The 20,000-nt window shown below is 35.2% G+C and overlaps 1 long non-coding RNA gene across 1 annotated transcript in view; it reads right to left on the bottom strand.

The window, feature by feature from the left end:
- Positions 1-20,000, bottom strand: part of LOC135220760 (uncharacterized) — a 157,532-nt gene that overhangs the window by 40,310 nt on the left and 97,222 nt on the right. The window lies entirely within an intron of this gene.

Here is a 20,000-nt window from a genome sequence, read left to right as displayed (position 1 = left end):
GATTTGGGACAAATATTGTTAACACAAAAAAAATTATGTAACCACTTGGAGGTACATTTACTTTGACATGCGCACAAACACACACACACATACATGCATGCATACATACATACATACTACTACATACATCCATGTGTGTGTGTGAGTGCGTGTATAAGTCTGCGTACGCATTTTACATGTAACAACCAAATTGCGGTGTACTAGAATATCATGGTAAATGTCGATCTTTGTAAAAAAAAAAAAAAATAAATAAATAAAAAATAACTAGAGAAATAAAAAAAATTACAAAATCTGCAAATTGTAAATTATATGAAGTTCCAGGCTTCAAAAAAAAAAAAAAAAAAATTAAAAGATGTTGGTTTCTCTAGTTACATTTCATATGGGTTCTTGGTTGACTGACTGACTGTTTAATGAAAATTCGACTATAGAGCCCAGCACTGGGACATTTTTAAGAAACTGAAAAGAGGGAGTTGGAGAGGTTGGACAGCGAGGTGTAAGAGAGGAAGCAGGAATGGCAGTGTAAAGTCATCGGCTAAAAAGATGGGGCTGCAGTTAGGGGCCAAATAAAAACTAACGCCTACAGTGTACCACGTGCGGTGCGCTGACTTCACTAACCCCTACGTGGTATCTGGGTCAGTTTCATTGTCTTTAACGTCCCGTTGTGTAAAATCACAACCACGAAAGACAGACAGACAGACACAACACCCATATAAATCTTGTGAAGGGAGGGATACTATTAATTAAAAGAAAGCGAAAATTATTTAGTATTTTTCAGCGAGTTCACATGACAAACGTTCCCAAAGTTAGTAATTACGTAAGAAATATAAACCAACAATAAAAATAGTATATATATATATATATATATATATATAATTTCCCAATAATATGTGACAACCTTAGTATTTTTATCAGCTAACAATTACAAATCATAATATGTACCGTCACCTTTTGAAGCCGACCTCAAGATAGGCATTATATATTGAAGGACTTTCCGTCACATCCTTATTTATTTCCAGGTCTGATGCATACTACACAAAGGTCGCTCTCCCTCTTGAAGTCACCCGAAGCTAATTGGAAAGTCAAAGGTCATTCGATAACAGGGATCACTGAAGACCCGGCAAATATATTTTTACCTTTCCGATTTTTAGTCTCTCTCTTAACCTTTAAATATTTTTTTTAGTTCTCCTTTGTTTTTACCTCTATTACTTTCTAAAACTAAGCGGAATCTGTTATTTTCTTTCTCACGCGCACACACACACCACACACACATATACACACACACACACACATATATATATACATATATATATATATATATATATATATATATATATATATATATATATATATATATATATTTCGGTCATTTTATTTTTACTAGGTATGCTTATTTTTCTACTATTCTCTTTAAATATTTATTGAATAACTCTTTATCCTGCCTCGCGCTACTTACTTATCTCTTCATTCTGAACCACCTAACCCATTCTTCCCAAATTATCCACAATTTCTAACGCACTTTCCTCGAGGCGCATGGAGTACCATATACTCCCGTCCCGTAAAGGTGACTTGGTCCAGCGAACCTGTCCCTCGTTTCAATTATGATAATTTTCCCTCTCCTTAATTTTTGGGGAAGTTCGTCCTTGTTCGTGGTAACTCTCCTTTGCTCAGTCCACCACAACTTCAAACTATCACTGCGTGCCTTAGTATACCACTAACACTGCAATATTATTCGTAATAAAATATGTCACACCTTCACCTTAGTTTTGCTTATTCCTACTAACTCAGCCTTGATAGAAGTTACTTGTCTTTTTCTTTGATCGACATATTGTCACTTGAAAAAACAGCTTTCATTCCTCACTTTTTTATTTTTTTGTGCGTTTTCTTTGCTTTTAACTTAATTCAATCTCTCGTAACTCGTTAAAATGGCACCAAAATCTATTCATAATCATTTAGCCTTTTTTCGACCAATGCGTCATTTCGTAGCAAGCCCGTCGCTCGCTAGTGAACACCATCCCATTGACACTTCGACTTCATCATTAAATCTTTGAATGTCTCTCAAGTGCTTGCCATTCACATCCCGTACTCCAAATCCAATTCGAATTGTTTCTACCTAACCCGTTTTTGACATACACATCTGGCCTACAACAATATTTCCCCTTTGCTCTCAAAGCTCTCTGTAGTTATTTTACATGGAGAACGCGGCTTACTTCATGTACAGTTTGTAAATAGTAAATCTATTGTGTTTCTGGAATCAGTAAATTCTTCATTTTCTCACTGCTATTCAACCAAACATTTTCTTTACTGCCTTTCCTTACCATCTCGTTATAACATTTGTCCCTCGAATTTCTGTATCATTCATCTATACTCTTGGAGCGAAGTTTATCTGCTGCTCCTTTACATTCACGCACCAATGGCCTCTAATTGTATTCTACTCTTTGAATACAACAGCATCTACAATTGTTGTGTTACCATTCGTTTACTTATAATTTTGTCTATCTGCCTCCTACCCTGCAGTAAAAAGAATCGTCTCTACTAACAAACCCACAACGTATTCCGGAATTCTCTGATAAAAAAAAATATGTTCTTTGGTCAAAGATATATCTATATATAATATATTATATAAAAAATATATATCTAGTCAGATATATATATATATATATATCTATATATACACAGATATAATATTATATATATAAAAAAATTATATATACCTATATATAATATACACATATATACTATATTAATATATTATATATATATAATATAATATATATATATATATAATTATATATATATATATATATAGATATATATAGTATATATATATATATATTTATATATTATATTATAATATATATAAAATATATCTTACACCCTTTTATCAAAACTACACAAATTGGAAACCCTTACCTGTTGTCAATGGCGCCCTCTGTCTGCAAACATGTCATTCATTAGGCTATTAAGCTCACATAAATACAAAAATATTGTATTTATTACCCAAAGCAGATGAACATAGAATAGAAGAAAATTATTAATAAGTCATAGTGATAAAAACCCAAGTCTGCCCCACAAAAAAACTATTAAGTTATCATTCCACTCTCCTAGCTAAGTATTCACTCCCAGACTCAAAATGTCAATCGTTTCATTGTATTAGTCAGGATAGAGAATCCCGTCTCTAATATCATGGAATAGAGTCCATCTGTAATAAATATACATAACATAATATTGAATAAAGAGATACACTTCACACTTCTCTCTTCTCTTTTCAAAGGCAATATTAAGTAAAAAGATACATTTCACACTTCTCTCTCTTTTCAAAGGCAACTGTTTCTAAGTCATATAAAAATATGTGCCATACCTTTTAAGATGGGGTTTTTCTCCCGACACCTGGTGTTTACCATACCGACCTCTTTCCTCTCACAAAAAGGAATGTGCCTTTAGCAAGTGCCTTGGTCGGTTAGACCTGTGACATCCGTACAAACGAACATACATACTCGACACACCCCAAACTGCCTTGACAAAAGTACGAATAGCCTCTAGATTAAAATGCTTACGTATCAGATTCCTTCATTCAAGAAGGCTGCCTCTACAGCTCAATCTGTCTCCAAGGAAGACATGATATGTAATTCACAAACACATTACACACTTGTAAGATGGCTCGGCCACCTATGTCCTTTGTGCACTCCTGTCGCACACCACATCAGCAACTAATGCACAATGTATCAATTTGCCACATGATTTAGGGCTACCTCCGTTGCTGGAGCCTTTATGCTTCGCCGAATGCACAGAAGTTTAAGAACTCCTAGCGCACAAATTGTGATCAGTATAACACCTAACATTACCACTATTATTGGAATTGTGTAACACTCATTGAAGAAAGGCTCATCCTCGTCACTAAAATAAGAAGAACTTGACGAATAGTTGTAGACGCAGGTCGAGTGCGTAAACCAACTCGAAATAACTCAGCATGCGCCATTATTCAGCGTCTGCGACCCTCGTGAGTGTATCCAACACCCTCTCGTCGCGAAACTGTAGATTCGACGTTTTCTACTGAAGGAAACGTGGTCACCACCTCATTGTCAAGGAAATATCCCGTGACTTCCATGCAAGTGCTACTCGCACCTGCCTCATCGAAGATTGTAGACTCCTGATTTATCCCAGAACGTATCCTGAGACGATATACCAAAGACATCTCATCCTTTGCAAAGCCAGTCCATAGAAACGCCATTCGTGTGTAGACTCGACTCGACCTCTGGTACTGTAGAACGAAGTCGTTTCCATCGCCACCGTCACGTAAAGTTGGGAATTCTCTAAAGTCATTGTGTGTCCGTATTTAAAAGGTCTACATGATCATAAAAGAACTAAAGTCTTGCTTTACCCCACAAATCCGTCATTAATTAATATACTCAATCTACTAGTCAAATATTAAAAATTCCTCGCTAAACAAAATATAACCTTTACCCACTGAATCCTCACAAATAATCCCATATCTGACAACACACTATCAAAAGAGGACCCATGATGTCTAACAGCAAAAACCTCTTTTATTGTTTATATAACTAACCTCCATAAAATATAATGCCGAACACCCCCTCTATCTAACTCACCCCGACAAATTATATCTCCTATCTAAAATAGAAATGCTATTTAGAGCTTAACCCCAATTACGACATCTCTCGTAAGAAAAGAAAAAAAGAAAAAAGGAAAAAAATAAGATAATAACAATAATAAGTGAACTTTCCCCCATTACACAGTGCACATAAGAGAAAAAGAAACATATATAATTCAATATCTTTCCCAAAACGGAATATGTACCGTTACGGAATTTGCTACCGCAGCAATCCCATCGACCAGAAACGACCGGAAAAGAAACCCCTTACACGATACATTTCCGTGGAACGCCTTAGTCAACATCTACGAGAGTAGTGCAAATCTCCGAGTAATCAAATCCAAAGGGAAAAATCCGCAACCGGATTCATCACAGCATTATTAGCAAAAATCCACCTGTGAACACAGGTGCTTCGAACTGCAGCATAGTCAGACTCGCAACTTCAGAAACTCATGACTCTCAAAAAAATGTTCTATACTGAAACCACATCAGCACATTTCACAAAATTATCTCCAGGATATGACTAAGGTGCTCAAAAATTGTCTCAAAAACATAACTCTCCCAAACGACACTGCCCAATTATATAAAAAATTATCACCTATTTGGGATAAAAAACTACGGTAAACTCACAATTCCTATACCACCAAAAAAATAACCCACTGGTGAACATAAAAAATGCAACATCTCCATAGAACCATAATGAAGTAATGCCACTCGCCTCCAATTAGTCACGAAACCAAAAAGAACCACAGAACCCCTTTCTTGGCTCGTAAAACCCCAGAAATTCAACTCCAAAAATCATAACCACACACAAAAAAAAATCATCCCCCCCATAAAAATTGTCCTTAAACCATACCTCCCCACGACATTACCCGAATTATATAAAACACCAATGTCACCTATTCGGCTCGTGAAACCACAAAAATTCAGCCTCAAATATCATACACGCAGGAATAATCACATGTTTATCATCACGTTTCTCAGCTAAAACAAAAATTCGCCATATTTCAACAACTTCCCACAAAATATTAACCCCGAAATCTTACGCTAAAACGCCGCAGATTTGTGCATAATAAGAAAAAAACAGTAGAAGGAAATGAAAGGGGGAAAAAACGCAAAAGCATTTTGCCACCAAATTGCAAAAAAAAGAAAAAAATGCAATTGCGCGACAATGTATTAATCACCACAACCAATTCTTTTCAATTTCGAGATATGTGTTAACCTCGACCGACCTGTTCTTTCCTCTAGGACTACAAATCTCTTTCCAATGACTTTAAAAGGACCTTCAAACTTCGTGCCTAATTTGTAATTTAGTTCATTTCTCACATTAAGTTTTAAAAATACCTTGTCTCCGACTTTGATCTTGGGATCAGATGTTTTACTATTACTCTTCTGTACCATATCTCTGGTTGTGGATTCGAGATTACGGCTGAGACAAGCATGTCTCTCTCTTGCTGTGGATACCAACGCCTCGATCGTATCCTCCCCATGATGAGGTATAGTTAGCAAATCAAATGTGCCTCGTGCTGGACAACCAAACAAAGCTTCAAATGGGGACATTTTAATGGAATCACATACCATAGTGTTAATACTATGTCTAACAACAATAACATATCTGTCCATAATCTTATCATTACCACCTACAGTTTTCCTGAGAGCCTCGAGCACTTTCCTGTTTGCTCATTCGCACAAGCCATTAGCCTCGGGTCTGTATGGAATAATTGTTACTTTCTGTATCTCCATGACTTCAGCTAAACATTCCAAGGTTTTGTTCACAAATTCTCTGCCATTGTCGGTCAATAGAACTTCGGGTGAGCCATATCTGCAAATGATACCATTGAAAAACGCTATGGCTACTTCTTCAGCCGTTTATGCTTAAGTGGGAAAATTTCTACTATCCTTGTAAGTTCATCTATTATCACTAACAAGTACTTGTTTGCATACCTAGACTCACAAAAATTCCCCAGGATATCCATATGTATCCTCTGAAAAGGTCTACTCGGTATAGGATACGATCCTAATTTGCCATGAAGTTATCCTTGCAGGCTTACATGCGTTGCACACTGTACAATTCCTTACGAAATTTTCCACATCTTTCCCCATGTTTTTCCAAATGTATTTAGCACGAACATCATCATACGTTTTTTCTATTCCCAAGTGTAGACTACCGAACCTGCAATGAACTATATCCAAAACCACTGGAATTAGGACTTTCGGAATTATGATCTGTGTCGTATCTCCTTTACTTTCACTGGTTCTCAATTTATATTTAATTTTCCTAACCAATAGATTACCTTCTAACTCCAAACCCGAAAAAGGCAACTTATAACGTTTCCTAACTAATTCCCCTCTTAGAAACGCTTTTGCATCTGCTAGAATCTCGTCTTCATCTTGCCTTTGCTCTATGAGAGGTATATCCCATTGTATAGCCTCCCTAGTGACTTGCGCAACTTGGAATCCTTCCGTGTCGTGAAAACTCCTACTGAGAGCATCCGCAACTACGTTAAATTTGCCCTCTATATATTTGAGCTTTGTATCAAAATCTCTGATAGTTAAAAACCATCGAGCTCTTTTAGGCGACAAATCGGGTTTATTAAAAAGATACAATAATGGCTTGTGGTCTGTAAGAGCTTCTACTTTATTCCCCATCAGTAACATTTTAAAATGAACTAAGCTCGACACTATTGCAAAGGCTTCTTTATCTATGGTGGCCATTGATCTCTCATTGCTGCCCTTTGTCCTGAACTTCCTGCTATAAAAGGCTATGGGATGGAATTTCCCATCAAACTTTTGCATAAGGCAAGCACCTATAACTTCCTGGCTAGCATCAGTCACTAACGTAAAAGGTTTGCTAAAATCTGGAAACTTCAAAACAGGAGGATTCATTAGTGCGTCCTTGAGCTTTTGAAAACTCTCCACTTGGGGTTCCTTCCATTGAAATTGAACGTCTTCCCGCAATACATCAGTTAGGGGAGCTGCTATATTAGAGAACCCTTTCACAAACCTCCTGAAAAACCGGCTATACCCAGGAATGACTTAATCTCTTTCTTTGATCTGGGGGTGCGAAAACTCGCTATTGCTTTGACTTTATTGTCATTTACTCTAACCCCTTCCTTAGATATGACGTGGCCTAGATATGAGATTTGCTTTTTTAAGAACGAACACTTGGCTAGCTTAATTTTCAACCCCGCTAATCTAAGCCTCCTAAGTACTTCTGTAAGCACTTCCAGGTGTTGCGCGATCGTGTCTGTTGCGACCAGGATGTCATCCATATACACAAAAACATTTTTGCCCAATAACCCGTGCAAAACTGTGTTCACCAACCTGGTAAAGGTCATCGGGCTGCCCGATAAACCGAAAGGCATTCGCATAAATTCATAGTGTCCCTTGGGCACTGAAAAAACGGTATATTCCTTGCTACTTTCACTAAGAGGGACCTGCAAAAAACCCTGCGCCAAATCAATTGAGCTATAAATATTATGTCCCCCGATTTCAACAAGATCTGGTATGCACGTGACTGGATAGCGGTCAGGGATTGTCTTTCCTTTTAAACGTCTAAAATCGACGCATACACGGACAGAACCGTCCTTCTTAGGCACCGCTAACAAGGGAAAGTTGCAAGGAGACACGCTAGGTCTAATGATTCCTTCTTCTTCCCATCTATTAACCTCTTTCTCTACCTGTTCTCTGATTTTGAAAGGTATGCGATATGCAGGAATATAAATAGATTTTGTGCCACTCTCCAAATTTACCTTATGCTCTAACACATTAGTCAACCCCAATTTATCACCTTGTAAGGCTACCGTATCCCCAAATTCTGCCAAGAGCTCGCTTATCGCTTCAACGTGTTTGCTATAATCCGCATTAGCTAAATGTTCTCTAAATATTCGTTTCCTTGATTGCATTTCTGCCTCCGAAAACTCAGGTTTCCTCTCTACGATAGCCACTGAACCACTATCACAACTCCAATCTTGGAAATCCAATATATATGTATTCTTCTGGTATCTCCTAACTGTATCATTACAGTTTAGTAATTCTAACCAAGTAATCCCATCCTTGGATACACTGTTCACCGATGCCGTGCTAATAACCCCTCTAAGCCTCTCGCTATTTTTAATAACACACACATCTGTGGGTTTTCTCACTTCCTTCAATTTGACTTTTACCATAGTCTTCGAACCAGGTAGTAACATAATATCTTCGGATAAAACACCTCTATATTTGTGGTTAGTATCTCCCCTTTCCACCACCCCATACACATTACCACCCTCAGTATCATCCCCAGCATTGTTAGTATCAGAAATAACTCAATATTAGTATCAACATCACCATCCAAAATATCACCACCACCATTGTTATCACTGTGAACTCTGATAGAACCCCCGTAATCATTTCCCATATCAGCAACATGGGTTTTAATATTACCTTTCTCCGTAACACTCGTATCACCGCCATTAATATCACAGAGCACATCTCCTTTTTTAATAACCTCCATGTCTCCATTCTATCACGTCTTCATAAGGCAGAAAAACACCAGGTATTCCGACTGTTATCCCATTAACACCCGTATGGATCGAAATTTTGTGTCTTCTACAAGCAGGATGACCCAGCAAAAGTCTGTTGCCCAACGCAATTCCTTTCATTACCAAAAATGGTTCTGTTAGTACTCTGTCACCGAGAGTAAACTGTATTTGAACACAACCCAGGGTATTTAATCTATGGGCTTGCACATCACACACCATCTCCGTTGAGGGTTGCAAAGGGTAATTGGAAAACATGGATTGATACAAATTATAGTCCATTAAATCTATAGACGCACCCGAGTCTATAAATATCGGGATATCCACATCCCCTACTGTTCCATAAACTATAGGCCTGGGCTCTGGGGCGTCCCCCACGAGACCACAATGGCACGTACCATCACCTGTATCCTTTTTGTAGATCGGGCTTCAAAAATTTCGCCGATCCCTTTGCCCTCTGGTTTGACCTGCCTGGAAAGTTCTTCATTATAATTACCAGAACCTTGAGGTGTAGGCCTCACATATCTCCGTATCTGAGACGGACAAGATTGCCAATAATGATCGGTACTCTTACACATTCCACAATATTTAACCCTACACAATTTCTTTGGATGCCCTGGTTTATTGCAGTTGAAACAGCACAACTGCTGTTGCTTATGATCGATCGATCTTTTGTTATATTCAACTTTTGCACACAGACGGGAGGAGAAAATTCTGTGTCTCTTTGCACTCTATCCCTCGGGCCTGTCCCATTAAAAATTGTGCTATCTACAGTGGGACATTTAGACATATGTTTCTCAATTCGGGCATAAAGTAATTCTTCGTCTGAAGTAGGTTCAATCTTTTCATCAAAGCTATTCACTATCGCATCCGGTACATCGTGCAAGAGCAGGGAAAAAATAGATCAGTTTATGAACATTTTCAAGAGAGACATTACTCCCTGTAACCCATTTAGATGTTTTCAATTTTTCTACCCAATCCACCACTGCGTCAAAAGTTTTGAACTATGTTCTACGAGGCTATTAGTGCCCTTCCGTAGTTTATACAGACCCGAAGGTCCCTCACCATATCTCCGTGTTCCTTTGAGCCATAAGCTGTTTTCAAAAATGCTTGCAAATCATCCAGGTATGAAATTTTGTAAATTGGAAACTCCTGCAATGGTGGGAGAGATCTCCTCTATTAATATCTAGCAAAACTTTCTCCTCTCTAAATGCCTCTACATCATCTGTTATATTCTTTCCAGCTAAATAATTATTCACCCCTTCAATGAAAATTTGCACAGGTTGTGATAAAACACCATCTACCATTCCTCTGAAAGGGCTCACGCCCGCACTCACGTTCGTTACGTGATGTAGTAGCGTTGTGGTACTCTTAGTATCCGCCATCTTTCTCTCTATCCGGAAGCTCTTTTGTTCTATAAGATTCCCCGATCTCAATAACCCAATCCAGAAAAATTAATACAAATGGATAACAAAAAACAAACACGCCCTGCGCCAAGTACATTATCCCCACGAAAGCAAAAAAAAAAAAGAAAAAAAAATTGGGAGGGGGTAGAAAAAGAAAAAAAAAAGGTGCAAAACGCTTACTAAGCGATCCAACCCGGCGACACCAGACCCACACACACAAACTCTCGCCTCTCTCTCTCTCTCTCTCTCTCTCTCTCTCTCTCTCTCTCTCTCTCTCTCTCGTAGTAGCCATCTTGCTTGGTGAGACGTACCCGCGTGAAGTCAGATTAATCAACGATATCACAAGTTTAACATACGACTAGAATTTGAGAAATATCTAGAAGTGTTCGTGAACTATCGGTGATAAGATTAGTGTGAAAATAGTAGGATAAAGCGTCTTCTAAGTTAGTTTATTAAGTGTTAATACTATAAATCAGAACAAAGATGGCAGTAAGTTCCAACTGCGGGAAGAGGTGGCGTAATTTGGCGTGTTTAGCAGATTCGCAATACGATGAGGTAGCAGGAAGGGAACTGGCATTTCTCATCTATGAAATCAGCAACAGTCCTAACCAAAAAAGATACAAAAGCATTCATAGATATATTAGAAGGATATAATCCTTCAAACTGGAACAAATCTAATGAAAACATCTTGAAAATAATTGAAGAAGTTCCAAATAAAATCCAAGTGGTCAAGAGACTCATAAAGAAAATATACATAAACCAACATATTCCGACAAAGAAAATGAATAAGGTGAATCTTGTGAATATCCTAATTGATGCATTAGGAAAAAGAATGCCAAAAGCATGCAAACTGTGTAAGGTTTGGTATAGCATAGTCAATCCACAAAACCTAATCAGAAAATGTGCTGCATGCAACATCCCGACCCATCCACAGTGTGCTGAGGTAATACAAGATTTGAGAAAAGATACAAGAATTTTTGTTCAACATGTCTATCATGGATAGACAATGTTATTAAATCAAGATTGAATGTACAAATAGTTGAGGATGAAGAAGAAGAGGAAAGAGAATAGAGAAGAAGAGGAAAACGGAAGAGAAGTAAACAAAATGAAATGACAGAAAAAAATAAGGAAAACAAAGAACAAGATAAAAGTATGGATGCAGAGATACTCATTGATACTACATATGAGGCAATAAAGCAGCATACCTACGAAGAAATAAATTACGATATGACAACAGAAAAGCAAATCCCGAAGAGGCTCTACCCAGATCTATACAATGACGGGAAAGAGGAAAAAATAGACAAGAAAGACAAAATCTGCAACCTTTTGAAAAGAGGGAATTGCAGATTTGGAGAAAGATGTTACTACAAACATCCTAAGATATGTCAAAAACTATGAAATATATGGTAAATGTGCATACTTAGATGGATATGGGGATGATTGCAGAGATCTGCATCCAAAAATATGTAAAAACCTAAAAGAAGGAAAAGGATGTAAGTTCGACAAAAAATGCAAATATATGCACCCTGTAGCCATGAATCATAATCAAATAAATAACCAACCAAGTAATAAAATCCAAAATAAGAAAGAAACAAATAAAGAGAGAAATCAAGAATATCAGGTAAAAGAGAAAAGCAAACCACCAATGAGATATGCAGAGGTGTCAGCAAAAAATTTCAAAGCATCAGCTCCGAAATTCTACTCAAGAGATAATAACTGTATTTATTATGCAAGAGGATATTGCAGAAACGGAGAAAATTGCAGATTCAGACACAAAATGAATAATTATGATGAAGGAAGATCAAATATTATGGAAAAGTTGGATTTTTTAATGTCAGAATTTCTGGAAATGAAAAAAAGAACAACATACCAGAACAGGAAAGAGACATGGGAAAATCCTTATTACTACCAGTATTAAATGAAGGAGAAAACACGCAAACCATCATAGTGATGAATGCGCAGGGTTTAGTTACGAGTAACTCAAAAAGAAAAATAGAGTACTTAGAAGAAACTAACCCAAAATGAAAAGAAAATAGATATAATGAATATAAGTGAAACCTGGTATTCCCAAGAGACTGGGAATGATGATCAAATAAAAGGGTTCCAAACTTATAGATCAGATAGAAAAAATAGGAATCAAGGGGGAACCGCAATATATGGGAAAGACAAAAAACACAAGGAAAAATATATGAGAAATATAGTAACTCAGAATGTGAACTAATAGCGGTAGAATTTGAATCTGAAAAATTGATGAACATAGTAATATATAGACCTCCTAATACTAAAGAGTTTGACTTAATAATTGAAAAATTGGATGATATATGTAGAAATCACAAGGACTGGACTATTCTCTATCTGGTGACTTCAACTTTCCTTTCGTAGAATGGAAAGAACGAATAGGAGATTGTGGTTGTACTTATACATATAAAAAAGAGAGTAATAGTAGTGCAGAAGATAAGAGGCAATTTGAAAAGCTATTAGATATGCTACTAGAATACAACATTCAACAAATAAATCACCTGCCAACAAGAAAGGAAAATACTTTAGACCTAGTATTTGTGAACGAGATGAATTATGTTAAAGAAATAATAGTTTATAATGCGAGTATTTCAGACCATAATGTCATAGAATTAACAGTTCATTCCAAAGCAAGTGAAAATAGAGATAAGCAAGAAATGAAAAAGTGGGAAGGATATGGAAAATACAACTTCTACAGTAAAAATATAAAATGGTCAGAAATTAATGAAGAATTAAACAAAGATTGGGATAACATTTTCGTAAGTGATGACATAAGGGTAAATACGGAGATATTATATAAAATATTGGAAAAAATAGTGGAAAAATATATACCGAAGAAGAAAAGTAAACATCATTCATGCATACCAAGAGACAGAAGGATCTTGTTCCAGAAAATCAGAAAGTGGAAAAAAGGTCTTGCAAAAGAAAAAAATGCATGGAAAGTTATAGAACTAAAAAGTAAGATAGAAAATGCAGAACAAAAGATTATACAATCAAAAGAAAATGAAAAACGGGACTTGGAAGAAAAAACCCTATTAAATATCAAGCAAAACCCCAAACTATTATACTCATATGCGAAGAAGATGAATAAAAGAAGAATAGAAATAGGCCCTCTGAGAATTGAAGGGAGATTAACGAATGAAAAAAAGGAAATTTGCAACATACTGGCAGAACGATATAAGAGAGAATTCACCCCTAGAATAGATAATGAAGATAATGATATAGAAGTAAGGGATGAAAATAGTGAATATTTAGCTGACATAGATATTAATGAAGCTGATATTGTGCAGGCTATTAATGAAATTAAAAATGGAGCTGCTGCAGGGCCTGATGGAATTCCTGCTATTTTGTTAAAGAAAGTAGTTCATTCTATCGCAAAGCCACTTGCAATATTATTAAGACAAAGTGTAGATACAGGCAAGATTTATGATGAGCACAAATTAGCATATATACCCCTACTTTCAAAAGTGGATCAAGACTAGAGGCAAGTAATTATAGGCCTGTGAGTCTAACATCACATATTATGAAAGTGTATGAAAGGGTAATGAAGAAAAATATTATGGAACATTTAATAAAAAATAATTTGTTTAATAAAGGACAACATGGTTTCGTACCCGGAAAAAGTACACAAACCCAACTGTTAGTCCACCGTGAGAACATATTCAAAAATATGAAAAGCGGAAATGACAAACAGATGTGGTTTATTTAGACTTTGCAAAAGCTTTTGATAAAGTAGACCATAATATAATAGCGAAGAAAACTAGAAAACACAATATCGTGGATAAAGTAGGAAGATGGTTAAAAGAATTTTTACACAACAGAAAACAGATAGTTATTGCAAACGACGAGAAATCGGATGAAGCCAAGGTAATATCCGGTGTACCGCAAGGTACGGTGTTAGCTGCAATACTGTTTGTTATTATGATTGAAGACATAGACAATAATGTTAAGGATTCGGTAGTGAGTAGTTCGCAGATGACACAAGAATAAGTAGAGAAATTACTTGTGATGAAGATAGGAACGCTCTACAAAGAGACCTTAACAAAGTATATGATTGGGCAGAGGTAAATAGGATGGTATTTAACTCTGATAAATTTGAATCAATAAATTATGGAGACAGAGAAAGAAAGCTATATGCATATAAGGGACCTAATAATGAGACCATCACAAATAAGGAAGCAGTTAAAGACCTTGGTGTGATGATGAATAGGAACATGTTATGCAATGATCAAATAGCAACTCTGTTGGCAAAATGTAAAGCAAAAATGGGAATGTTGTTACGGCACTTCAAACAAGAAAAGCTGAACACATGATTATGCATTATAAAACATATGTTCGTAGTCCACTTGAATATTGCAATATGATATGGTACCCACACTATCAAAAGGATATTGCACAAATAGAGAGTGTACAAAGGTCCTTTACAGCTAGAATAGAAGAAGTTAAGGACCTAGACTACTGGGAAAGACTACAATTCTTAAAAATTATATAGTCTAGAAAGGAGAAGAGAACGCTACATGATAATTCAGGCATGGAAACAGATAGAAGGAATAGCAGAAAATATCATGGAACTAAAAATATCAGAAAGAGCAAGCAGAGGTAGATTAATAGTGCCCAAAACTATACCAGGAAAAATAAGGAAAGCACACAGGCGGACATTAATCCACTACGCACCAGCATCGATAATGCAGCGTCTATTCAATGCGTTGCCAGCTCATCTGAGGAATATATCAGGAGTGAGCGTAGATGTGTTTAAGAATAAGCTCGACAAATATCTAAACTGCATCCCAGACCATCCAAGATTGGAAGATGCAAAATATACCGGAAGATGTACTAGCAACTCTCTGGTAGACATTAGAGGTGCCTCACACTGAGGGACCTGGGGGCAACCCGAACAGATGTAAGGTCTGTAAGGTCTGTAAGGTCTCTCTCAGGGCTTGACTTGCAACAAAAACCCTCGCTCACAACATTACCATGTCCGTTGAATTTCGAGAGACATCAAAACAAAAACGCCCCTTCGAGTAAATTCGCCACAAACAAAAAAAAGAATACAAACAAAAAAATAAAAAAATAAAAGATAAAAAGGAGAAAATAGGAAAGAAAACTTGAAAATACACTCACATCTTCATATGACTGGAAACCGAATTCGTATACGCACCGCAAATATGCGTAGCCTGTTCACCACACTCATGAAACACTTTAATATGTCGAAAACTAAACTTTTTCTCTTCACGTTTTACAACACTGGTTTTCATGAATCTGGAAATGGCCGACACTGAGCCAGAGAGATACCCAAAGCTTTCAATACCACACCCAAACCACTGAATCAGCAAAAAGAGCCCCGAGTTGCCTATGACATGATTATATCCCCTTATCCTACCAAAAAATATATGTCTAACTAGTCACCAGTCTCTTCGTTAGTGTACCTTCAGCTTATAAAATATATAAAAAGCTTCTTAAACCACCTGCCACCACTCTTACACCCTTTTATCAAAACTACACAAATTGGAAACCCTTACCTGTTGTCAATGGCGCCCTCTGTCTGCAAACATGTTATTAGGCTATTAAGCTAAAAATAAATACAAAAATATACAATTTATAACCCAAAGCAGATGAACATAAAATAGAACAAAATGATTAATAAGTCATAGTGATAAAAATCCAAGTCTGCCCCACAAAGAAAACTATTAAGTTATCATTCCACTCTCCTGGCTAAGTAATCACTCCCAGACTCAAAATGTTAATCGTTTCATTGTATTAGTCAGGATAGAGAATCCCGTCTCTAATATCATGGAATAGAGCCCATCTGTAATAAAGATACATAAACATAATATTGAATAAAGAGATACACTTCACACTTCTCTCTTTTCAAAGGCAATATTAAGTAAAAAGATACATTTCACACTTCTCTCTCTTTTCAAAGGCAAATGTTCCTAAGTCATATAAAAATATGTGCCATACCTTTTACGATGGGGGGTTTCTCCCAACACCTGGCATTTACCAAACCGACCTCTTTCCTCTCACAAAATGGAATGTGCCTCTCACAAGGGCCTTGGTCGGTTAGACCTGTGACATCCGTACAAACGAACGTACATACTCGACACAACCCAAACTGCCTTGACAACAGTACGAATAGCCTCCAGATTAAAATACTTACGTATCAGATTCCTTCATTCAAGAAGGCTGCCTCTACAGCTCAATCTGTCTCCAAGGAAGGCATGATATGTAATTCACTAACATATTACACACTTGTAAGATATTATATATATATATTATAATAATATATATATATATATTACATATATAGTTATTAATTATATGATATATATATATTTATATTAAAGCACTGGATTGTGCCTTCAAACTTATATAAAAATATTGCTCTTTGGTGGTCAAAGAATACAAAGCAATGGATAGTTTAACTTAGATAAAAAAATATTTCTTTTTTGGAGTCAAAGATATAAACCACTGGTTAGTTTAACTTAGATAAAACTATACTCTTTGGTCAAAGATATAAACCACTGGTTAGTTTAACTTAGATAAAACTATACTCTTTGGTCAAAGATATAAACCACTGGTTAGTTTAACTTAGATAAACTATTACTCTTTGGTTCTTAAATTGGTCAAAAAGATATAAACCATGGTTAGTTTAACTTAGATAAAACTATACTCTTTGGTCAAAGATATAAAGCACTGGATTAGTTTAACTTAGATAAAAATATACTCTTTGGTCAAAGATATAAACCACTGGTTAGTTTAACTTAGATAAAACTATACTCTTTGGTCAAAGATATAAACCACTGGTTAGTTAAAACTTAGATTAAAACTAGACTTTCTTTGGTCAAAGACTTGTAAACACTGGTTAAAGTTTAACCTTAGATAAAACTATTACTCTTTGGTTCAAGATTTCTAAACCAAATTGCGTTAGTTTAACTTAAAAGATAAAACTATACTCTGTGGTCAAGATATAAAAGTACTGGATATTCAATTAGATAAAACTATACTCTGTGGTCAAAGATACAAAACACTGGATTAGTCTAACTTAGATAAAACTATAATCTTTGGTCAAAGATACAAAGCACTGGATTAGTCTAACTTAGATAAAACTATACTCTTTGGTCAAAGATATAAAGCACTGGATTAGTCTAACTTAGATAAAACTATAATCTTTGGTCAAAGATACAAAGCACTGGATTAGTCTAACTTAGATAAAACTATACTCTTTGGTCAAAGATATAAAGTACTTGGATTATTCTAACTTAGATCAAAACTATACTCTTCCGGTCAAAGATACAAAAACCTGGATTAGTCTAACCTAGATAAAACTATCTTTGGTCAAAGATTTACAAAACACTGGATTAGTCTAAACTTAGATAAAACTATTACTTTTGTCAAAGATACAAAGCACTGGATTAGTCTAACCTAGATAAAACTATAATCTTTGGTCAAAGATACAAAGCACTGGATTAGTCTAACTTAGATAAAACTATACTCTTTGGTCAAAGATACAAAGCACTAGATTAGTTTAACTTGGATAAAAACTAACACTTTGTTCAAAGCTACAAAGCACTGGAATAGTCCTAAACTTAGATAAAACCTAGACTCTTTAGTCAAGATACAAAGCACTGGATTAGTCTAACTTAGATAAAACTATACTCTTTGGTCAAAGATATAAAGCACTGGATTAGTCTAACTTAGATAAAACTATACTCAAAGATATAAAGCACTGGATTAAGTCCTAACTTAGATAAAAAACTTTACTCTTTGGTCAAAAGATATAAAGCAATGGATAAAAGGTCAAATTAAGATCAAACTTTATAAAAACTCTTTTGGTCAGATATTAAAGCACTGGATTAGTAAAAATTGAACTTAGTAAATAACTATTACTCTTTGCAGGAAATATAAAGACTGGAATTTAGTCTAATTAGATAAAACTATAACTTTGGTCCAGATATAAAGCACTGGATTAGTCTAACTTTAGGAAATAAACTATCCTTCATGCGTCAAAGATATTAAAGCAACTTGATAGTCTAACTGGAGATAAAAAACTATATCTGGTCAAAGATATAAAGCACTTGGGATTAGTCTAACTTAGATTAAAAACTATAAAATCTGGTCAGATATTTAAAGCACTGATAAGTCTACGTAGATATAAATACTTTTTGTCAGGAAATACAAAGCACTGGATTAGTCATAAAACTTAGATAAAAACCTATATCTGGTCAAAAGATAAAAATAAGCAAACTGGATTTAGTCTACTTAGATAAAAACTATACTTTTGTTCAGAAGGAAAAAGCAAACTGATTTAAAAGTCAAATCTAGAAATTATAAAATAATCTTTGGTCCCAAAGATACAAAGCACTAGATTAGTTTTTAACTTGAATAAAAAACTATTCTCTTTGGTCAAATAGATATTCAGCACTATAAATCTCCAACTAGATAAAAACTAACTGGTTGGTCAAAGATTTTTTTTTAAAAATAAAGCACTTGGAGTAAAAGTCAACTTAGATAAAACTTATAATTCTTTTGGTCAAAGATCAAAAGCACTGGAATTAGTCTAACTTAGATAAAAACTAATTTCACTTCTTTTGGTAAAAGATTAAAATAAAGCAACTTGGAATTAAGTCTTTAACTTAGGATGTAAAACTAAATAATCTTTGGTCAAAGATATAAAGGACTGGATTAGTCTAACCTTAAGGATTAAAAACTATAATCTTTGGTCAAAGATAAAAGACTGGATATTTAGTAATAAAACTTAGATAAAATTTACTATTTGGTCAAAAGATACCAAAGCAAGGTTATTCGGTCTAAATAGATAAAACTCAAATAATTCTTTGGTCAAAGATATAAACGCAATGGATTAGTCTAACTTAGCTAAAACTATTACTCTTTGGTGCAAAGATTATACAAAGCACTTGGATTGGTCTAACTTAGGATTAAAACTATACCTTGGTCAAAGATTACAAAGCACTTAGATTAAAAGTTTAACCTGAATAACATATGCTTTTCTTTGGTCAAATAGATATTTAAGCACTGGATTAATCTAAATTTAGGATTAAAAACTATACTCTTTGGTTCAAAGTATAACGCAAACTGGAATTAGTCTAACTTAGTTAAAACTTATAATCTTTGGTCAAAGATAAAACCAAAGCAACTGGATAGTCTAACTTAGATAATAAACGATTAATCTTTGGTCAAAGATATTAAAGCAAACTGGATTAGTCGTAACTTAGATAAAACTTAGATAAAAACTATATAATCTTTTGGTCAAAGGATACAAAGCACTGGATTAGTCCTTCTAACTTAGATAAAATATACTCTTGTTCAAAATTATTTAGCACTGGAAAATTAGTCAAAACTTAGATAAACAAACTATACTTTCTTGGTCAAAGATATTTCGCACTGGATTAAAGTTCAAACTTAGATTAAAACTATACTCTTCGGTTC

The sequence above is a fragment of the Macrobrachium nipponense genome, chromosome 20 (assembly GCF_015104395.2).
Source record: "Macrobrachium nipponense isolate FS-2020 chromosome 20, ASM1510439v2, whole genome shotgun sequence".
NCBI classification, from domain to species: domain Eukaryota; kingdom Metazoa; phylum Arthropoda; class Malacostraca; order Decapoda; family Palaemonidae; genus Macrobrachium; species Macrobrachium nipponense.
This window is presented reverse-complemented; position numbering and strand designations above follow the sequence as displayed.